This window comes from Chiloscyllium plagiosum, unplaced genomic scaffold (assembly GCF_037043375.1).
Source record: "Chiloscyllium plagiosum isolate Xiang-an unplaced genomic scaffold, Cpla_swu_hap1 HiC_scaffold_27, whole genome shotgun sequence".
Classification (NCBI taxonomy): Eukaryota; Metazoa; Chordata; class Chondrichthyes; order Orectolobiformes; family Hemiscylliidae; genus Chiloscyllium; species Chiloscyllium plagiosum.
In genome coordinates this window covers 18,448,969-18,472,858 of record NW_028270165.1, presented here as the reverse complement: position 1 = coordinate 18,472,858, position 23,890 = coordinate 18,448,969, and the positions used below count along the sequence as shown (strand labels likewise).

The following is a 23,890-nucleotide window of genomic DNA, read 5'->3' as shown; positions in this document are numbered from 1 at the left end:
CTTTCCAAAATCTATATTTCAAAATGGCGTCGAGAAATGTATAAGCCGTGATTGAATGGTGGAGCAGATCTGATGGACTAAATAGCTTAATTTCTGCGCCTATGTCGTATGGTCTCTTGCTGTCCTGGACACACTGAGAGAATTGGAAGCAGGAATACGTCATTTATCTTTCCAGCTTTCGCCAGTACTGAACAGTTCATAACTCGATATAAATATACCTGCATCTAGATGGATAGGCTAGGACTTTTTTCACTGGAGCATCAGAGGTTGAGAGGTGACCTTAGAGAGGATTATAAAATCATGAGGGGTATGGATGAGGTGAACGGCAGGTATTCTTTCCCTAGTGTGGGTGGTTCAAGATTAGGGAGCAAATTTTGAAGGTGAAGAAAGAAATATTTTAAAAAGACATGAGGGGCACCTTTTTTTAAAGATAAAGAGTAGTTCGTTTGAGCAATCAATGTCCAGAGGAGTTGCTGGATGCAGGTACAGTTACAATGTTTAAAAGACATTTGGATAAGTCCATGAATAAGAAAGGTTCGGAGGGATATATGTCAATCATTGGCAGGTGGGACCAGTTTAGTTTCAGAACACCGCCAGCATGGACTAGTTCAACTGAATGGTCTGTTTCTGTGCTGTATGACTCTGTAACTGTTCTGTACTGGTCTTAAAACCATTTTCTTGCATTCCCCCATAACTTCTTTGTTCTTCAAAGTCACATGAACTCAGCCTTGAATACATTCAATAATCGACCTAACTGCAGGAAGACATCCCCACTTCTGAACTCAATTCCTCTTGCTGATATACCACTTGCTTTGCTCATTGCTTGCTGCACTTTCTGACAACTGGCAGTGACTGGTGTAGAAGGACACTGAGGGCCCTTTGTCTATCCACACATCACTCCTGATGAAGGGCTCGTGCCCGAAACGTCGACTCTCCTCCTCCTCAGTTGCTGCCTGACCGACTGTGGTTTTCCAGCGCCACAATATTCAACTCTGATCTCCAGCATCTCACTTTCGCCACATCTCAACATATCACCATTTAAACAATGCACCTCCTTTCTGCTATTTTTTTTTACACTGCAAAGGCTATAACTTCACATTGTGGTACTGCATTTGCCATGTGTTTGCAAGTTGACACACAGACCTGGATCAACTTTTCCAGAGTCTGGCCCCTCCTTCGGTTCACTCTTGAACCCCAGAATGAAAACGTGATGAGAAAAACACTGTTGTACTTACAAATGTTAGACAGAGGAAGGAAGTTACAGTCTGGGGTGAAGTTTAACCTTATGCAGAGAGAAAAAAGTAGCAGCAGCTTCAGAGCTCACGGTCCAACCTCCGCATTTCCACAATGGCCGGCTCTGATTGGCAGGAGGACCAGACTCCTTCCGGTCCTCCAAGGTTCTCCACTGCTCCATGGAAAGGAACTCGCGCTCTCCCAAGAGTATGCGCAGTGCTTTGCTGACACTGGCGATCATGCGCAGTACTTGCTGACACCGCGGAGCATGCTCAGTGTGCAGGAATTTGTTTCAAATTTTAAAGTTAAAAATCACAAAGCACCAGGTGATAGTCCAACAGACTTATTTGGAGAACTAGATTTCGGAGCCCTGCTCCTTCATCAGCTGATTGTAGAGTATAACATCGTAAGACACAGAATTTATGATCTTACGATCTTATATTCCACAACCACCTGATGAAGTAGCAGCGCTCCGAAAGCTAGTGCTTCCAAACAAGCTTATTGGACTGTAACCTGGTGTTGTGTGATTTTTAACTTCGTACACCTTAGTCCAACCCGGGCACCTCCCGATCATGACAAATATTAAGCGTCCAAATGCGAATACGAGAGAAAAATGCCGAAGCTATTTTATTTTGCCGATTTTTCCCCCTGTGCCTCGACATTTTATTTCTTTTGCATTTTGTTTGGCTGCTCAACGTTTCTGTCTTTTCCCCAGGGTAGAGGTATTCCAAAACTAGAGAGCAAAGGTTTAGGGTGTGGGGGAAAGATTTTAAAAGATCCAAAAGACTAGGAATAGAACATTCACCCCTTACTGGGCGAAAGTGAGGACTGCAGATGCTGGAGATTAGGGTCGAGAGTGTGGAGCTGGAAAAGCACAGCAGGTCAGGCAGCATCCGAGGAGCAGGAGACTCGACGTTTCGGGCAAAACCCTTCGTCAGGAAATAGCCATGGGGAACTGCAGGGCTGTAGCATAAACGAGTGAGTCTAAGTGGGATGCTGTTTGGAAGGTCGGTGTGAATGGCCTGTAGGGATGATATGGTTCCACTGCCTGAACCACGCGTCTTTTGAGAAATGTGGGAGGAGTGGGTTCCAGTTCATGGGACACTGACACGAGTCCTGGAGAAGGTGGCATTTGTGCTGTCTCTCTCTTCACATTTTGCCCCCCTGTCCATTTTCTCCCCATCCACTGCCCCCTGCCCATTCTCTCCTCACACCGCACCCTCTATTCTCCCCCAACCATCTGAACCCCAGCCTGTTCCCCTGTCCATTTCCCTCCCTTCTCCACAACCACCAGCGACCCCCCAACACACGCCCCCAACAATCGTCCTTTCTCGTGCCTCAGCCCTCTTTGATCGCTGTATGAAGTCTTTCACAGGGAGAGAGAGAATGGATGGTGATGACTTTACCTGGGAGACACGGCATGTGAGAAATAGCTGATTTTTAAAATTGAGAATAACTAAAACCATATATTCAGAAACTTCGTTAAAGTCGGGAAAAATGTTATTTTTTTCAAAAAAAAGCTGCAGAAATCTTTCTGAAACTTGCATTGATGTTTGTGCAGTTAGGCCACAACAAATGACAGGCTGTAAGGAGTGAATGAGTGAATAAAAGACAAGTCCAACCTTGCCCTCGAGGAGAAAGTGAAAAATGCAGATGTTGTCGATCAGAGTCGAGAGTGTGGTGTTGGAAAAGCACAGCAGGTCCGGCAGCATCCAAGGAGCAGGAGAATCGACGTTTCGTGCATAAGCACTTGGCATTCGGCCATCGCTCCTTCAACCCCCCTGTGATGGCGCGTGAACGCGCTGGTGCCTCCGCAGGTGGGAGGAGCAGGTGAATCCCTTCCGGCACATGCAGCAGGTGAATGGCCTCTCTCCAGGGTGGACCCGCTGGTGGGTCAGCAGTGCAGCTGACTGAGTGAAACCCCTCCCGCACATGGGGCACGTGAATGGCTTCTCTCCCTTGTGGACTCACTCATGCGTCTGCTGATGGCTGATCCGACTGAAGCCTTTCCTACACACTGAGCAGGTGAATGGCCTCTCCCGGTGTGAATCCGTCTGTGGGTTTCCAGCAGGGATGGGGAAGGGAATCCTTTCCCAAAGACCCCACATTTCCAAGGTTTCCCCTTTGGAGGGAGCTTTCCTTGTGTTGCTCTGGGATTGAAATTACAATCAGAACAGGTACATATCCTTTCCCACCTTGAGGGGTGAGACTTTGATTCCTCCAAGCTGAGTAAATGGTTTGAAGCACTTTTCACAGTCAGCGCACTGAATCTCCCTCACTCGGTGTCTCAGTATTCTTCCTGCCACAGGACTGTCCAAAATCTCTCAAACAAGCAAAAGCAAACATGCCTTCTTGATTGGAATGGCTGCTGATATTCAAGTCCCAATGAATCAAATGGCTCTGTCAGAAGTTGATGTATAATTTGCTATAAGATTTCTTTCTGCACGTCTTCCTGCAAAGAAAAATCACAAAATAAGTGATCACTGTCAGTACAGTTAATGAACATAACATTGGTGGCGCTTCCTGTAGACTGCGAGATGTCTGCTGATCACATATTATCCAGGCCACAGAAACCTGAAAACCCTCATGCAGTCAGATAGCCTTAGCTGTGCATGGAGGAAAACTTCAATTCAGTGACAATAACATGGAACAAACTGCCTACAAAGATGCTGGAAATGGAGCTGAATCAAGGATATGAAAATGAAATGTTAAGGCTGCTTGAGAAAAGAAAGGCAGATAAAATTGCTGAATAACTTCCTGCTGACCTATTAAATAAAAAATTATGACAAAAAAAGGACGTAACTCCATTACTACATTAGAAGGTGAATAATAATTACAACAGAAACTTTTACAACAGCCAACAATATCAGATATACACCATATAGAACAAAGAAAGGTTACAGCCCAGGAACAGGCCCTTCAAGCCTGAGGCGATCCAAATGTACTGTCTAAACCTGTCGGTCAATTCCTTAGCATCTGTATCCCTCTACTCCCCACCCATTCATGCATTTATCCAGACGCATCTTTAATGTATCGACCGTGCCTGCCTCTACCACCTCTGCTGGCAACGCGTTCCAAACGCCCTCCACCCACTGTGTGAAGTAAAACGCGTTTTCGCTTTGAATAAGTGCTGCCCCTGCCGCGTTCATTGTAACGGGAGCTCTGCCCCATCCCTAATTCAGGCAGTTGGATCTCGTTTAATGAAGCTGCTTTTTGAGAGTATTGACTAGCCGTTTTTGCACAAGGCAATGTAAGAAACAAGGGCTCGTCCGGGATTTGAACCCGGGATCTCTCGCAACCCCACGTATCAGAAAACCCGAAGCGAGAATCATACCCCTAGACCAACGAGCCACAGGCCACAGGCGGCCTACATTTTTTGAGCAATGTGCCAATCCCTTAACTGCTGCTCAGTTCCTTGAGAATCTAACCTTTCAGTTGTGAACATGAGGAAAGGACCAATCCTTTTCTAGGGTGCAACTGTATACGTGCCAAACTGAGGGAACACACAAGGAAAATAGCTTTAAGAGAGATAGAAAGTATTTGAGCACCTTTGGAGTGTCTGCTCCCTCCCAGGATTCACTCCAGTTGCTACAAGTGAACAGTGTTTCACCCACCCCTACCTCCCCTTCCCCCTCGCTGCTGGAGGATGGTATATGGAAAGGGGGAGACATTGCTTTGCTCCCAGATGTTGCCCAGAGGGAGGGAGTTTCACTCTGAAACTGACAGGGCTGCATCCGCATTGTGACGTCAACAATGGAGGGCGGGCCGGACAGCTGTCCTGCAGATGAGGCACGAGTGGAGGGGAGGGCACTTTGCAAATCCCATTCTCCTCCAAGTCCATGCAGATTGAGTTCAAGCAAAGCAAGGGGTTTAACTATACTATAGAAAACCTCCTTTGTGCCTTGGGAAAACTCCGGCCGCGGGAAATGCAGTGTTACAGATTCAAAGTAACAGAAGCAGGAGTAGAGCATTTGGTCAAGCCTGCTCCGTCATTCATTAAGATCACAGCTCCACCAACCTGGACTATCCCGACTACCCTTAATTCCCCTACCATGCAAACACCCATCCAACTGCGTCTTCAATAAACTTCATGAAGCTGTCTCAACTGCTCTCTTGGGCAGAGAATCCCATGGAGTCTCACAGAGTGACACAGATGTACAGCACGGAAACAGACCCTTCGGTGCAACTCATCCATGCAGCCCAGATATCCTAACCTAATCTAGTCCCATTTGCCAGCACTTGGCCCAAATCCCCATAAAACCTTCCTACCCTCCAACCTCCAACCCTGGCAACATCCCTGTAAATCTTTTCTACACCTTTTCTAGTTTCACAACATCTTTCCGATAGGAAGCAGACCAAAGTTACATGCAATATTCCAAACGTGGCCTGACCAATGTTCTGTACAGTGGCAACATGAGCTCCCAACATCTATCCTCGATGCTCTGACCAACAAAGGAAAGCACACCAAACGCCTTCTTTACTATCCAATCTGCCTGCATCTCTACTTTTAAGGAACTATCAACCTGAACTCCAAGGTCTCTTTGTTCAGCAACACTTCCAAGGAACTTACCATTAAGTGTAAAAGTCCTGCTCTGATTTGATTTTCCAAAATGCAGCACCTCATATTTATCTACATTAACCTCCAACTGCCATTCCTCAGCCCATTGGCCCATCTGATCAAGGTTCCGTTGTGATCTGAGGTGACCTTCTTTACTGTCCACTACACCTCCAATTTTGGTGTCATCTACAAACTTGCTAACTATACCTCCTCCGTTTACATACAAATCATTTATATAAATGACAAAAAGTAGCGGGCCCAGCATCAATCCTTGTGACACACCATTGGTCACAGGCCTTCAGTCTGAAAACCAACCTCCATCACCACCCTCTGTCTTCTGCCTTCTAGCCAGTTTGTATCCAAATGGCTAGTTGTCCCTGCATGCCATGAGCTTAAACCTTGCTCACCAGTCTCCCATGAGGAACCTTGATGACCGCCTTCCTGAAGTCCATATAGATCACGTCCATCGCTCTGCCCTCATCAATCCACTTTGTTACTTCTTCAAAAAACCCAATCATGTTCATGAGACATGATTTCCCAAGCATAAAGCCATGCTGACTATCCCTAATCAATTCTTGCCTTTCCAAATACATGTAAATCCTGTCTCTTAGGATTCTCTCCAAAACCTTGCCCATCGCGGATGTCAGGTTCACTGGTCTATAGTTCCCTGGCTTTTCCTTTCCACCTTTCTTAAATAGAGGCACCACGTTAGCCACCCTCTAGCCTTCTGGCACCTCACCTGTGACTATTGATGATACAAATATCTCAGTAAGAGGCCCAGCAATCACTTCCCGAGTTTCCCACAGAGTTCTAGGGTACTCCTGATCAGGTCCTTGGGATTTATCCACTTTTCTGCATATCAAGATATCCAGCAATTTCTCATCTGAAATATGGGCATTTTTTCAACATGTCACCATCTACTTTCTCACATTCTAGATCTTCCATGCCCTTCTCCACAGTAAACACTGATGCACGATATCCGTTCAGTATCTCGCCCGCCCCCCCCCCCCCCCCCATTCTACTGCAGCTCCACAAAGGCCGCCTTGCTGATCTTTGACGGGCCCTATTCTCTCCCTTGTTCTCCTTTTGTCCTTAACGTATTTATAAAAATCCTTTGGGTTATCCATGACTATTTGCCAAAGCTATCTCATGTTCCCTTTTTTGCCCTCATGATTTCCCTCTTAAGTATGCTCGTACTGCCTTTATACTCTAAGGATTCACTCGATCTCTCTGCCGATACCTGATATATACATCCTTCTTTATCTTAACCAAAATCTCATTTTCTCTAGTCATCTAGCATTCCCCAAGCTACCAGCCTTTCCTTTCACCCGAACAGGAATATACTCAGATGACGGAGCGTCGCTCAGAAAGCTAGTGTGCTTCCAAGTAAACCTGTTGGACTATAACCTGGTGTGGTGTGATTTTTTAACTTTGTACTCCCCAGTCCAACACCGGCATCTCCGAATCAGGAATATACTGTGCCTGAACTCTTGTTATCTCATATTTGAAGGCTTCCCATTTTCCAGCAGTCCTTTAACCTGCGAACATCTGCCCCCAATCAGCTTTTGAAAATTTTTGCCTAATACCTGAGTCTTCCTCCAATTTAGAACCTCAACTTTTAGATCTGATACATTATTTTCAATCACTGTTCTAAAGTTAATAGAATTATGGTTTACCCTTAGGTTTTGCACCCTCGCCAGTATGTACATCCACATTGTGAATTAGAAAATGTCCTTGTACACACTTAACAAATTCCTCTATTTGGCAGATAGGAAAATGGGCTGGAGTTATACCTTGGGTCCACTCTTCCTTCATTCCCACCAAGCCTAACCCCATTTCCACCCCAATAGTCCAACGGCACTTTCCCCTGCAACTGCCGAATGTGTGACACCAGCCCATTTACCTGCTCCCTCCTCTCTATCCAAGGGTCCAAACTTACCTTCCAGGTGAAGCAGCACTTGACCTGCACTTCCCACAACCCAGTCGACTGCAGTTGCTGCTCACAATGTGGTCTCATCTACATTGGGGAAAACGAAGCATAAACTGGGTGACTGCTGCACAGAACATCTACGTTCTGCCTGCAAAAAAGACCCTGAGCTTCCAGTTGCCTGCCAATTCGACACCCCACCCTGTTCCCTGGCCAACATCTCTGTCTCAGGTTTGCTGTAGTGTTCCAGCGAAGCTCAGCACCAGCAGAACGAAGAGCACCGAATATTACACTTGGGGACCATACATCCCTCTGGTCCCAATATCAAATTCAATAAGTCTCGGGCCTGAACTCCATAGTATCCTCGTCCCTTCCACACACACCAAGCCTTGTTATCACATAGTCTGTCATTACACACTACCTATTCTTTGCCACGAACAGTCTCCATTCACCCTCCCACGCAGATCGTTATCAACTTCCTTTCCTGTCCACAGTTCTTCCCTCGCTTTGGGCTCTGTCCTGATCTATCATTAACTGCGTCCGCCTTCCTCCCATATAAACCAACGTTTTCCCAAAATATCTCCTGCACATAAACCAACGTTTTCCCAATCACCATCAGTTCTGTGGAAGGGTCACCGGCTACTCCTGTTTTTTGTTTCAGATATACAGCATCCACAGTTCTTTCACCTTTTTATTGAGGTAGATTTGGAAATTACTTCGGGAGACAGAAGGAGAGGGGGCAGAGAAGAACACCCATGAACTGTTGATCTCCGTTGTTACTCATAACGCAAAATCATTGCAGTGCGATCACTTCCCTTAAGCATGAATAGAGGCTGCGGGCTATGCGTGAGCTTGTGGCGCAACGGTAGCGCGTCTGACTCCAGATCAGAAGGTTGCGTGTTCGAATCACGTCAGGCTCACTGTCGTCAACTTCCTCCATTTCAAATCAAGAAAGGAGTACTTCACTCCGGATATCTGTTGAGCCAAATCTTCTTTGCGGAAATTTTCGATCACACGTGAAGCTTTGCTGTCTGTTTGATTTGTGAACAGTGTGTCAGGGAGGTGGTGTGCCCCTTGTCTGGGTAAATGCTCAGCTCCCCCAGTTCATCACGGGATTTAAACACAACCGTCTCCCTCTGGGCAGCCGCTTCAATCAGTTGGTGACAGCGCGGTGTGAATAACGTAATACCGATAGTTTTACAACATAGTCCAGAGACTCCCAGCTTTATGTTTCAATCTATCAGGAGAGTGTTAGCGAGTTCAGATAGAAATGTTTCCCACCAACTGCAAATCCTTTCCTCTCACTGGACACAGTTAAAATTATCTTTATTCAACAGAAGGAGCGGAAACTCTAGTCTGATGGCCTCTCTCCACATTAACGGTGAGCCTGAATTTTATAAACAGTGTCAGTAAAATCCAGTGGCGGACACTGATTTGGTTCAATCGATATTTTTTTGCCAAGAGTAATTCACCGAGAGGATGCTGCTGTGCGAAACAGCGTGGGGAATTACTGCAGGGCCTCCTGCGCATGGGACACACCGCAACTGATGTGTTTCACCTTCACCAGGCTCAACACAATATGTAAATAAGTGTCTCATTCTGTCGCCTTCTCCCTGTAAATCTGCACATTGTTACATTGAACATGCCCCACCGAATTCCCATTTGTGTCCATTGAATCTGCCTCTTTGTCACTGTCAGACAGCGACTTACTGACCCCACTCCCTGTGCGAAAACGTTCTTCCTAATGTCACTTTTACTTATTTTCCTGATGACTTTAAATCTCTGCCAAATTATTCTCGATCCTTTCAGGCCTGGGAGCATTTGCACTGCATTATTTCCTCTGTCTAAAACCCTCATGACGTGGAAAACTTCAATCAGACCAGCTTTCAGTCTTCTGTTCACCAAAGACAGCTGCCCCAAACTTTCCAATCTCCCTTCATTGCTGACATTCCTCAGGACGGCACTATTCACGTTAACCTGTTCAGCGCCGTCTGCAATCACTTCACTTCCCCGCTTCCTGAAGTGTCACCCTCAGAATTGAGCGTAATACAGGTGGAGGATTCATTCAGACTCGGATTGCGCGGGCGAAAAATCTGCAATACTTGTTTTCACTTTGAACAAGTGTTTCCCTTCGCCGTGTTCACTGCAATGGCAGCTCTGCGCCGTCCCTAATTCAGGCAGTCCGATCTTATTTAACGAAGCGGCTTTTTGAGAAAATTCATCAGGTATTTTTGCTCAGGTCAATTTAAGGAATGATGGTTCGCCTGGGATTGGAACCCGGGAATTCTCACACGGCTGCATATGCTCGAAGACCCAAAGCTAGAATCAGATCCCAGACTAACGAGCCACCTCCGGAAGCAGCTGAGACTTGCTCAGTATGAAATCCATTGTGCATTGCTCCCAGAATTGCAAGTAAGGAAGAGTTTCAAGAACATCTGCTTCTCAATCTGTCTCGCTGCTTCCAGGACGCTGCTGTTTGTCCAGTCCCCAGGGACCGGGCTCTCTCCACTGGTGGATAATTGAACCATTTCGTTTCTACTTGCAAAATGTGCTGGTGGAAGGCAGAGCCCATTCACTCTTCTGCTCTCTCACACTATTACGTGAGGCAGGAGAAGTCAGTTACAGTCATGCGGAGGAAATGGGCAACTTTGAACGTGTTCCAAAGTTCCTGTTAACGGAGAGATAGAAAGATGCTGTGCTGTCGGGACAGAGAGAAATGGACACCGGAGACTCTTCGCTCAGGTAAATTGATATCAGTGCATTTTTGTGCAGCCTGCTTGGTGTTCAGAATTTGTCTTAACACAACAATCCTGCAGGAAGTCTTTTGTTACACCGTTGGTTTCTTTACTGTGGGCAATGGACTAAAACAGCAAGTCATGTGTTTCAACTTCACCGGTTCATTGCCATCTGAGAGAAGAGGTTTCACACGAGATCAGGACACACCGTCAGAGAACAGGACAAGACAACTCAGAGCTCCACAAGGGTGCCAGCGCAACTGTGTAAATTTGACTTGTGTATCGATGTGATATATTGAGCTCAGATACCCAGATTTGTTTTGGGAAACAAATGACATGGCAAGGAAAAGAACAGAGCGCCGTTATACGGGAAAGCTACGAAAGACATTAAGTGAGTAGGAGAAAATGGTTTCGCTTCTGGGTTATGATCCCATCATGCACTCGCTGTGCCATTCTCCTGCATTGCACGGTAGCTTTTCCAGAGAAGTATTCAGCTTTTCATCTGGCGTGTGACTTGCATGTTCGAGAATGACGTCAAAAGATCTTCACTGCTGTAGTGTCATGTGCTGTTGTGCAGACATGTCGCCGATGTGCAAATATAAACTCAGAGAGTAATGTACACTAGAGACTCTGAGCCAGCTGAAACTTGCTCAGTGTGAAATACATTCCACATTGCTCCAAGAATTGCAAGCAGCAAATTGTTTCCAGAACATCTGCTTGTCATTCTGTCCCAGGGGCGCTGATGTTTGTCTCATCCCCAGGAACTGGTCTATCTCCACTGGTGGGTAATTAAACCAATTTGTTTCTACTTGTCCGCTTTTCTGGAGGGAGGGAAGAGTCCATTCGCTCTTCTGCTTTTTAACTCCCAATCCCTTGGGGTGAGAGGTATCACTTACACTTTGTGGGCGGCACGGTGGCACAGTGGTTAGCACTGCTGCCTCACAGAGACCCCGGTTAAATTCCCGCCTCAGGTGACTGACTGTGTGGAGTTTGCAGGTTCTCCCCGTGTCTGCGTGGGTTTCCTCCGGGTGCTCCAGTTTCCTCCCACAGTCCAAAGATGTGCAGGTCAGGTGAATTGACCATGCTAAATTCCCCGTAGTGTTAGGTAAGGGGTAAATGTAGGGGTATGGGTGAGTTGGGCTTCGGCGGGTCAGTGTGGACTTGTTGGGCCGAAGGGCCTGTTTCCACACTGTAAGTAATCTAATGAGTGGGAAGTGAGTAACTTTGATTGTGAATTTCCTCCAAACTTCTGTTATTGGAGAGATAGAAAGATGCTGTGCTGGCGGAGCAGAGAGAAATGGACACCGAGGACTCTTCCCTCAAGTAGATTCATATGAGTACATTGTTGTGCAGTCTGCTTGGTGTTCAGAATTCGTCTTCACGCAGCAATCTTACAGAAAATCTCTCGCAAAGTGGGCATCGCTTTCATCGCTGCGACCGCGCAGCAGTTAACATCTGAGCCTAAGTGCCCCAGATGAAGAGAATCCGAGTGAAACCTTCACTCACTGAGAGTCATCCCCACGGCCCTGAGCTGCGGGACTGCAGGCAGTCCAACACGGAAGGGACGGTTAAATGAACCATTGTCGCTCCCTCAGCATCTCTGTCCCATAGACAGGCAGCGGGGCGGCATAAACACGTACCATCGTTCTCCCGCCGACAGAGGCGGTCCAGCCCATCGTGTCCACGGCGACTCGCTGCCACTTGTCTCTCTCTGAGGTGATTCACAATGAGTGATATCTGTCCGAATACTAAGGGGCTGTGTCTGAATGGTGATACCGTTTCTGACATGCTGATCGTCTTGTCATTCACGTACGAACCGGCGTGGCGAATTACGGCAGGCAAGGCACGAAATCACAAGGTATGCGTCTCAGCTCACTGGCATCTCAGAGAAGTGGGTTTGCGATTCAGTTCGTAGGAAGCCGACGAAAAACAGGAGAAGACCACTCAGACTTCGAAAACCAAGTTACTTGAACAGTGTGAGTTTCGGGATGATCCGGGGCATTCAGACAGTCGTTTGAAAGGCAAGATGCTGAGCAGAGTGCTATCACAAAGGAAAGTTGCTGTAGAAGACACTGAACAATAGCAGAGGATGGTTTCGAGCCATCGACCGCTGGGTTATGGGCCGAGCGCACTCCCGCTGCGCCACTCTGCTCTTACGCACAGCGCCCTATTCCACAGGTCCCTTCAGACTTTCGTCTGGCGCCTGGCATGCACGTTCGAGACTGTGAGGTCTGCAGATGCTGGAGATCAGAACTGAAAATGTGTTGCTGGAAAAGCACAGCAGGTCGGGCAGCATCCATGGAACAGGAGAATCGACGTTTCGGGCATAAGCCCTTCTTCAGGAAGTTCGAGACTGATGTCAAAGATCTCCACTGCTGTCGTCTTATATAGTGTTGCGCAGACGTATGGAGGCTGTGTAAATACAAACTTTTTCTAACTTCCCACATTCTGTTGGTCGAACTGTGATTTCACTCTGAATAGACGCCATGCGGCCCACCTTCGCTCTGCTGGGTCGACACAGTAAGTAAACGTGGGTCACTATTCGTATCATTCTCTTGCCTTCTCCATGTAATTCTGCACATTGTTACTTTAAACATGACCACCGAATTCCCGTTTGCGTCTAATGAATCTGCCTCTTTGTCAGTGTCAGTTAGGGATTTACTGACCCCAACCACCACTCCCTGTACGAAAGCGTTCTCCCTAATGTCACTTTGGGTTCTTTTCCCCATGACTTTAAAACTCTGCCGAATCGTTGCCGATCCTTTCAGGCGTGGGAGCATTTTGACTACATTACTTTCTCTGTCTCGACGTCGCATGACTTGGAAAGCTTCAATCGGGCCAGATTTGAAACTTCTGTTCTCCGAAGAGAGCTGTCCCAAATTTCCAATCGACCCTCATCGCTGACAGCCCTCAAACACCGCACCACTCACGTCAACCTATTCAACGGTATCGCCAATCATTTCACTTCGCTGCTTTCTGTCCCATTGGTACGCCAGGGAGCCCAACCTGGTTTAACGAAGGTGCTTTTTGAGAAAATTAAGCAGGCACGTTTGCATAAGTCACAAAACGCGGGCGCGTCCGGGATTTGAACCCGGGATCTCTCGCACGTCTGCGTCGACGAAGACCCAAAGCAAGAATCATACCCCTAGACCAACGAGCCAGCCAACTGGCGCCCCTGCGCCCCCACTCTACCTCTTGAACCAGCTGAGTCTTGCTCAGAGTGAAGTACAGTTGAAATTGAACAGACTGGGGCTGTTTTCTCTGGAACGTCGGAGGCTGAAGGGTGACTTCATGCAAAATTATGAGGGGCATGGATTGGATAAATAGGCAAAGTCTTTTCCCTGGGGTCGGGGAGTCAAGAACTAGAGGGCATAGATTTAGGGTGAGAGGAGAAAGATATAAAAGAGACCTAAGGGGCAACTTTTTCACGCAGAGGGTGGTGCGTGTATGGAATGAGCTGCCAGAGAAAGTGTCGGAGGCTGGTACAATTGCAACATTTAAGAGGCGTTTGGATGGATATATGAATAGGAAGTGTTTGGAGGTATATGGGCCGGGTGCTGGCAGGTGGGACTAGATTGGGGTGGGATATCTGATCGGCATGGACGGGTGAGACCGAAGGGTCTGTTTCCATGCTGTACATCTCTATGACTCTATGAACAGCTGCTTCTCATTCTGTCTCTCAGCTGCCGTTTGTCCATCCCCAGGTACCGGGCCCTCTCCACTGGCAGAAAATTAAACCGTTTTCTTTCTAAACTTTTCTCTGACACCGGAGTGACCAGTGACAAGCATTGCCCTCCTCAACATAGGGTACAGAGAACAGGAGAAGACCACGAGTGGGTCATCTCAACTGTGCACATTGGGCCAGTATATCAATGTGAAATATTTACGTCGAAGTTTTTTGGGAAGCAGATGAGAAGGCGAGATGCACAACAGTGCGCCGTTATACGGGAAAGCTGCTAAAGACGACATTGAGTGAATAGGAAAGATGGTTTCCCTTCTGGGTTATGCTCCCATCACGCACCGGCAGACATCTCGCCCACAAGCAAATATTAACTCTGTCTAAATTGCCACATTCTGTTTTTACGAACCGTGACTTCACTCAGAAGCACAATTTACCCGCTCCCTCCTGAATATCCTTCCAGGCTCGAACATACCTTCCAGGTGAAGCAGCACTTTACCTGCACATTTGCCGCAACCCAGTCTCCTGCATTCGCTGCTCATAGTGTCGTTTCCCCAACGGAGCATGAAGTATAAACTGGATGACTGCTTCGCAGAACATCTTGGTTCTGCCCGCAAATAAAGGTCCTGAGCTTCTGCTTTCCTGCCACTTTAACACGCCACCCTGTTCCCTGGCCAACATCTCTGTCTCAGGCTTGCAGCAGTGCTCCAGCAAAGCTCAGCTCCAGATGGAAGAACAACGCCTCATATTCCACTTCAAAACCGTATAGCCCTCCGGTCTTCAAGATCGAGTTGCATGACTTTAGGGCCTGAAATCCCCCATGTCCTTGACCCCTACCACACACATACGAGCCCTTGGTATCACATAGTCTGTTACGACACACTACTTATTGTTAGCCACTAACGCTCTCCATTAACAGTTATTCACCCTCCCACACTGATCGTTATTCACTCCTTTGTCCCTCCTATTGTTCTCTCTCTGAGCTGGCGGGAAAGAGAGCAATGTACACTGGAGACTCTGAGCCAGCTGAAACTTGCTCAGTGTGAAGTACATTCCACATTGCTCCAAGAATTGCAAGCAGCAAAGAGTTTCCAGAACATCTGCTTGTCATTCTGTCCCCGGGATGCGGTTTCTGACATGCGGATCGTCTTGTCATTCACGTCCGAAACGGCGATTTGAATCCGGGATCTCTCTCAGATGACAGGAAACATGAGTTTGACTGGGACAACACTACTATTATAGGACAAGCCAAAACAGAGAACAGCCAGGGAATTCCTAGAGGCGTGGCACTCATCCACAGATTCTATCAACAAGCACATCGACCTGGACCCAATATACCGGCCACTGCAGCGGACATCTGGAACTGACAACCGGAAGCGGCAGGTACAAACCACTATAAATGCCGGAGGAAATTTCACAGAAGCGCTTCACAGGAGGCTCCCAAGCACTGAGGATGTCACCTAGACAGGGGACGAAACGTCTGCAACACAAATTCCCAGCTCGACGAACAGAACCACAACAAAGTTTTTGCTTGCAGGAACTGAATGACATAAACAGGATGCTCTCAAATTTCGATAGGAATTACACTTCAGTATAAGATTTGCGGAAAGCTTTGTAGCTCGGCTGCCGATTGTCGCAGCTCGCCGAGCTGGGAAGTTGATTTGCAGGCGTTACATCCTCTGTCTTGGTGACATCTTCAGTACGTTGGAGCCTCCTGTGAAGCGCTGCTGTACTGCGTCTTCTGGAATGTATTTGGTTCTGTTTCTGTTGCTTTTGTTTGACGGTTCTGGTTGTTCGTTCGCAGTGATTGGCATGTGTCAATGTGTTTATTGGTGGAGTTCCTGGATGAGTGCCGTGTTTGTTGAATTTCTCTGGCTGACCTCTGTTTAGTTGTACTATGACCGTTGTGCTGTCTCTGTCGATTTTATCGTCCTTATCATCTGTGTTTGTGTGGGTACCAGAGACAGTGTTTAATGGGTAGATGTTGTTCATGGTTACAGATTGCTAGTTGTCTGCCTGTTTGTCCTGTACTGTTTAGTTTTCGTGCAGCCTTTGCATGGAATCTTGTAAACTATATTTGTTTTCCACATGATGTCCTTGGGTCTTTTGTTCTGGTGAGTTGTTGTCTGAGTGTGGCTGTCAGTTTATGGGCTGTCATGAATCCGGGTGGTCGGAGATGTCTGGCTGTAAGTTCTGTGAGGTTTATTATATAAGGTAAAGTGGTGAGTGTGTTGGGTCGTGGCAGGTCCTTGTCCCGTTGTTTGTCTGCTCGGCCCTTGTGGATGAAGTTGCGGGCATATCCGTTCCTGGTGAAGCCTCTGTAGACGTGTTCTTCTTCAGTCACAGGTCGGCAGTGCTGCAGTGTGTAGTCACCCTTTTGAATAGCGTCCTAATGCAGCTTCTCTTGTCTGTGTTTTGATGGTTGTAGTTCAGGGTCTGGTCTGGGGGTGTGGCTTTTCTGTACACTTTTGTAGCACATCCCCCGTTCTGTGTCCTTTCTCCCATAAACCGTCAGTTTCCAGTTTCCTGTCACTTCAACCTCCCACTGTGTTCCCATGACAACATTTCAGTCTCTGATTTGCTGCAGTGCTCCCACAAGGCACAGCGCAAGCTGGAAGAGCGAAACCTCATTTTCTCCTGAGAGACCGCGCTGCCTTCAGGACCCAACGCCGAGTTCAATCATTTTAGAACCTGCCCACCTTCTTCCACGGTCTTTACCCGCCCACTCATTCCATCAGTTCCGAAGACGGATCGTTGGGCTCAAAACATTATCTCTCCTTTCTCTCCACAGATGGACTAGAACTAGACCTGGTGGTTTTGTTCATTTGAAAATGAACGAAATGAGCAGGGAGACAGAATGAGAAGCGCTGTTCTGGAAACTCTTTTGCTGCTTGCAATTCTGAGAGCAATGGCGAATGTATTTCACACTGAGCAAGTCTCAGCTAGTTCAGGAGGTGCTGGAGCCAGCGGCCTATGGCTCGTTGGTCTAGGGGTATGATTCTCGCATTGGGTCTTCTAACGGGCAGACTTGCGAGAGATCCTGGCTTTCTTGACTTGTGCAAAAATGTCCGATTAAACTTCTCAAAAAGCACCTTCGTTTAACGATGCTGGGCTCCCTGGAGTACGAATGGGGAAGGAAGCGGGGAAGTGAAATGATTGGAGATAGTGTTGAACAGGTTGACGTGAGTGGTCCCGTGTTTGAGGAAGGTCAGCAATGAAGGTAGTTTGGAAAATTGGGACAGCTCTCCTCGGAGAACAGAAGTTTGAAATCCGGCGTGGCAAGTTTTCCAAGTCATGAGGGGACTAGAGATTGGAAATAATGTCGTGAAAGTGTTCCCACGCCTGAAAGGATCGAGAACGATTCGGCAGCTTTTTAAATTCATGAGGAAAAGAAGTAAAAGTGATATTCGGAAGAACGTTTTCGTACAGGGAGTGGTTAGGGTCAGTAAATCCCTCTCTGACAGTGACAAAGAGGCAGATTCAATGGACACAAAATTGAATTCGGTGGTCATGTTCGACCAACAGAATGTTCATATTAACACAGCCTCCACACCCCTGCGCAGCAGTATATTACACAACAGCAGTGGAGATCTTTGATATGAGTCTGGAACGTGCGTGCCAGGTGCCTGTCGAAAAGCTGAAGGGTTCTGAGAAAACGCATGGCATACTAAACACAGAGTGACGCAACGACAGCGTGCGGGCCCCACAACCCAGAGGCCCATAGCTCGAAACCATCCTCTATTGCTATTGCTCAAACTCTCCTTGAGCAGCTTTCCTTTGTCATGAGCCTCTGTTCTATATCTTCACATTGCACCTGCTCCCTAAAACTTCGAGTGTCTGAGTAACATGTATCATACTGATACACTCGCCAAATTCACGCAGGCGAAGTGACTCGCTTCTGGAGGTCTGAGTGGTCTTCTCCTGTTCTCCGTCGAGTTCCTCTGAAGCGAATTGTAAAACCACTTTTCTGCGATGTCAATGAGCTGATAAAGTTGAAACACATGCCTTACGTTTTTGTCCATTCCCTGCAGTAATTCGCCATGCCGGTTCGGACGTGAATAATAAAACGGTCGGCTTGTCAGAAACCGCATTACGACTCAGACACATTCCCCCACGATTAGGACAGATCACCAATTGTGAATAACCTCAGGGAGAGGCAAGTGACAGAGAATCGCCGTGGACTCGATGGGCTGAACGGCTTCTGTCTGCGCGAGAATGATGCTACGTGTTTATGCCGTCCCACTGCCTGTCTCTGGGACAGAGAGGCTGAGGGAGCAAAACTGGTTCATTTTTATCGTCCCTTCCGTGTTGGACTGCCTGCAGTCCCTCAGCTCAGGGCCGTGGGGATGACTCTCAGTGAGTGAAGGTTCCTTTCGGATTCTCTTCATCTGGGACACTTGGGGCTCAGATGTTAACTGCTGCGCGGTCGCAGCAAAGAAAGCGATGCCCACTTTGCAATAGACTTTCCAAAGATTACTGCGTGAAGACGAACTCTGAACACCAAGAAGGCTGCACAACAATGTGAATTTACCTGGGCGAAGAGTCTTCGGTGTCCATTTCTCTCTGTCCCACCCACGCATTCGTGTAACTGATACCTCTCACCCCAAGGATTTCAGAGAGAGAGAGAGATAGCAGAAGAGCGAATGCACTCTGCCCTCCCCCCAGCCTACACCCCCTCCCCCCCCCCCCAGAACAACGTGCAAGTAGAAATAAAATGGTTTAATTATCCACTAGTGGAGGTAGTCCAGTTCCTGGGGATGAGACAAATATCAGCGCCCCGGGGACAGAATGACAAGCAGATGTTCTGGAAACGCTTTGCTGCTTGCAATTCTTGGAGCAATGTGGAATGTACTTCACACTGAGCAAGTTTCAGCTGGCTCAGAGTCTCCGATGTACATTGCTGTGTTTGCCGCCAGCTCAGAGAGAGAACAATAGGAAGGACGTAGGAGTGAATAACGATCCGCGTGAGAGGCGAATAACTGTTAATGGAGACTGTTAGCGGCTAACAATACGTGGTATGTCATAGCAGACGAGGTGATAACAAGGAGTCGTTTGTGTGGTAGGGGTCAAGGACATGGGGGAGTTCAGGCCCTAAAGTTATGGAACTCGATATTGAAGACCGGAGGGCTGTAAGGTCTCCAAGTGGAAAATGCGGTGTTGTTCTTTCATCTGGAGCGAGAACACTGCTGCAAGCCTGAGACAGAGATGTTGGCCAGGGAACAGGGTGATGTGTTAAAGTGGCAGGCAACCGCAAGGCCAGGGCCTTTTTCCTGCGGGCAGAACCGGGATGTTCTGCGAAGCAGTCACCCAGTTTATGCTTCATGCTACATTGGGGAAACGACGCTGTGAGCAGCGAATGCAGTGGAATGAAATAGCAGCAGGGAGACTGAATGAGAAGCAGCTGTTCGGGAAACTCTTTGCCGCTTGCAATCCTCAGAGCAATCTCAAATGTATTTCATACTGAGCAAGTCTCAGGTCGCGCAAGAGGCGTGGGGGGTTGAGTGTGTGTTTGCTGTCTGGCTCGTTGGTCGAGGCGTATGATTCTCGCTTAAGGTCTTTTACTGCACCGACTTGCGAGAGGTCCCGTGTTCAAATCCCGCATGCGCCCGCCTGTCTTAACTTGACGTGTCCAAAAATGCGTGGTTAATTTTCTCAAAAAACACCTTCGTGAAACGAGGTTAGGCTCCCTGGAGTACGAATGGGACAGAGAACAGGGAAGTGAAATGGTTGGAGATAGCGTTGAACAAGTTGACGTGAGTGGTGCGGTGTTTGAGGAATGTCAGCAATGAAGGTAGATTGGAAAATTGGGACAGCTCTGCTCGGAGAACCGAAGTTTTCCAAGTCATGAGGGACCTAGAAACAGGAAATAATGTTGTGAAAATGCTCCCACACCTGAAAGGATCCACAACGATTCGGCAGAGTTTTAAAGTCACGAGGAAAAGAAGTAAAAGTGACATTAGGAAGAACGTTTTCGTACAGGGAGTGGTTAGGGTCAGTAAATCCCTGTCTGTCATTGACAAAGAGGAAGGAATTCGGTTTTCGTGTTCGACCTAACAATGTGCAGACTTGCCAGGTTTGGAGCATTTGAGCTACAGGGAGAGTCTGAACAGGCTGGGGCTGTTTTCCCTGGAGCGTCGGAGGCTGAGGGGCGACCTTCTAGAAGTTTACAAAATTTTGAGGGGCGTGGATAGGGTAAATAGGCAAAGTCTTTTCCCTGGGGTGGGGGAGTCCAGAACTCGAGGGCATAGGTTTAGGGTGAGAGGGAAAGATATAAAAGAGACCTAAGGGGCAACCTTTTCACGTACGTGTATGGAATGAGCTGCCAGAGGAAGTGGTGGAGGCTGGTACAATTGCAGCATTTAAAAGGCATTTGGATGGGTTTATGAATAGGAAGGGTTTGGAGGAATATGGGCCGGGCGCTGGCAGGTGGGACGAGATTGGGTCGGGCTATCTGGTTAGCATGGACGGGATGGACCGAAGGGTCTGTTTCCATGCTGTGCATCTCTTATGAGTCTATGTCTCTCAGCCAAGAGAATGATACGAGTGGAGACACTCGTTTACTTCCTATGTGGAACCAACAGAGAAAAGGTGGGCCGCTTGGCTTCCATCTGCGCTGTGATACATGTTGTGATTCAGAGTGAAATCACAGTTCGACCAACAGAATATGGGAATTTCGACCAAGTTTATATTTACACAGCCTCCACACGTGCGCTCAACAGCATATGACACGTGCGCGCAGCAACATCTTTGACATCATTCCCGAACGTGCATGCCACGCACCAGAGGAAAAGCTGAATTCTTCTCTGGATGTGCTTTGGTGCCTTGTCGTAACGTGATGCAGCGGGAGAGTGCTGGGACATAATCCAGCAGTTGATGGAGCATAACCATCCCCTGCAATTCGCTTAATGTCACCTTTCGCAACTTTCCCGTACGACGGTGCTCTGCTCTTTCCCTTGCCTTTCCCTTACCTTGCTTCCCAAAACTTCGGGTATCTGAACTAAATATGTCATTTCGATACACGAGTCAAATTTACACAGTTGCGGTGGCACGCTTGTGGAGCTGTGAGTTGTCTTGTCCTGGTCTCTGTCGGTGTGTTCTGATCTCAAGTGTGAAACCTCTGCTCTGAGATGGCAATGAACTGAAGTTGAAAGACGTGACTTGCTGTTTATGTCTACTTCCCGCAGTAAAGAAACTAACGCCCGTGTAATAAAAGACTTCCTGCAGGATTGCTGTGTCAAGACAAATTCTGAACACCAAGCAGGCTGCACAAAAATGTACTCATACCAATTTACCTGAGGGAAGAGTCTTCGGTGTCCATTTCTCTCTGTCCCGACAGCACAGCGTCTTTCTATCTCTCCGTTAACAGGACCTTTGACACAAGTTCAAAGTTGCCCATTTCTTACGCATTACTGTAACTGACGTCTCCTACCCCAAATGATAGTGAGAGAAAGAGAGCAGAAGAGCGACTGGACTCTGTCTTCCACCAGTACAGCTTGCAAGTAGAAACAAAATGTTTCAATGATCCACCAGTGGAGAGAGCCCGGTCCCTGGGGACGGGACAAACAGCAGCGTCCTGGGAGCAGGGAGACAGATGTTCTTGAAACTCTTTGCTGCTTGTAATTCTGGAAGCAATGCACAATGTATTTCGTACTGAGCAATCTCAGCTGTTTCAGGAGTTCGCTGCACCCTTGGCAGGTTGTTCATTGTTCTCGGGGTATGATTCCACCTTTGAGTCTTCTCGCATAAGCAGACGTGGGAGAGTTACCGGGTAGTTTTATTTCTCACATTGGGGGAGAGTTGCTGAACAGAGACCTTGGAGTGCAGGTTCATAGCTCCTTGAAAGTGGAGTCACAGGTAGATAGGAAAATGAAGAAGGCGTTTGGTATGCTTTCGTTTATTGGTCAGAGTATTGATTACAGGAGTTGGGCAGTCATGTTGCGGCTGTACAGGACAGTTTTTTTTTCCATGTTATTGTCGCCGAAATGAAGTTTTCCTCCATACACACTTAAGGCTATCTGGCGACATGAGGGTTTTCAGGTTTCTGTGTGCTGAGTATTATGTGATCAGCAGGCATCTGGCAATCTACAGGAATTGCCACCAATGTTATGTTCATTAACTGTACTGACAGTGATCACTTATTTTGTGTTTTTTTTTGCAGGAAGATGTGCAGAAAGAAATCTGAAAACAAATGATACATCAACTTCTGACAGAGCCACTGGATTCATTGGGACTTGAATATCAGCAGCCATTCCAATCAAGAAGACATGTTTGCTTTTGTTGGCTTGAAGGATTTTGGACACTGGTGCGGCAGGAAGAATACTGAGACACCGAGTGAGGGAGATTCAGTGCGCTGACTGTGCAAAGTGCTTCAAACCAGTTACTCAGCTTGGAGGAATCAAAGTCTCACCCCGTTCTGATTGTAATTTCAAACCCAGAGCAACAAAAGTAAAGCTCCCCCAATGGAGAAACCGTGGAAATGTGGGGTCTATGGGAAAGGATTCCCTTCCCCATCCTTGCTGGAAACCCACAGATGCATTCACACCGGGAGAGGCCATTCACCTGCTCGGTGTGTGGAAAGGGCTTCAGTCGGATCAGCCATCTGGAGACGCATGAGTGAGTCCACAAGGGAGAGAAGCCATTCACGTGCCCCATGTACGGGAGGGGTTTCACTCAGTCAGCTGCACTGCTGACCCACCAGCGGGTCCACCCTGGAGAGAGGCCGTTCACCTGCTGTCAGTGCCGGAAGGGCGTCACCTGCTCCTCCCACCTGCGGAGGCACCAGCGCGTTCACGCGCCATCACAGGGGGATTGAAGGAGCGATGGCCGAGTGCCAAGTGCTTATGCACGAAACGTCGATTCTCCTGCCCCTTGGATGCTGCCGGACCTGCTGTGCTTTTCCAGCACCACACTCAACTGTGCTCTCCAACATCTGCAGTTCTCACTTTCTCCTCGAGGGCAAGGTGGGACTTGTCTTTTATTCACTCATTCACTCCTTACAGCCTGTCCGTTGTTGTGCAAATACATCAATGCAAGTTTCAGAAAGATTTCTGCAGCTTTTTAAAAATAAAATAACATTCTTCCCGATTTTAACGAAGCTTCTGAATATATGATTTGAGTTATTCTCAATTTTAAAAATCAGCTATTTCTCCCATTCCCTGTTTCCCAGGTAGAGTCATCATCAACCATTCTCTCTCTCTCCTTAGAAGGGCTTCATACAGCGATCAAAGAGGGCTGAGGCAGGAGAAAGGATGGGGGGGGGTGGGTTCGCTGGTGGTGGTGGAGAAGGGAGAGAAATGGACAGGGGTCAGACTGGGGTTCAGAGGGTTCGGGGATAGAATAGGGGGTGCAGTGTGAGGAGAGAGAATGGGCAGGGGGCAGTGGGTGGGGAGAAAATGGACAGGGGGGGCAGAATGTGAAGAGAGAGACAGCGCTGACAGGGTGTCAGTGTCCCACGAACGTACTCCTCCCACAGCAGACTTGGGGCAATCATTTCTCAATATACACGTGGCTAAGGCAGTGGAATCATATCATCCCTACATGCCATTCACACCGACCTTCCCAACAGCATCCCATGCAGACTCACTCGTTTACGCTACAAACCTGCAGTTCCCCATGGCTATTTCCTGACGAAGGGTTTTGCCCGACATGTCGAGTCTCCTGCTCCTCGTATGATGCCTGACCTGCTGTGCTTTTCCAGCTCCATACACTCGACCCTAATCTCCAGCATCTGTAGTCCTCACTTTCGCCCAGTAAGGGGT

General features: G+C 47.8%; 2 non-coding genes across 2 annotated transcripts; one reads left to right on the top strand and one right to left on the bottom strand.

Moving 5' to 3' along the window:
• Positions 1-4,494: 4,494 nt before the first annotated feature.
• Positions 4,495-4,584, bottom strand: trnap-cgg (transfer RNA proline (anticodon CGG)). The gene is given in 2 exon segments: positions 4,495-4,530; positions 4,549-4,584. It is a non-coding gene; the product is annotated as a tRNA-Pro (tRNA).
• A 3,982-nt stretch (positions 4,585-8,566) lies between these two features.
• On the top strand, positions 8,567-8,638 carry trnaw-cca (transfer RNA tryptophan (anticodon CCA)). Its single transcript has one exon. It is a non-coding gene; the product is annotated as a tRNA-Trp (tRNA).
• Positions 8,639-23,890: the final 15,252 nt, after the last annotated feature.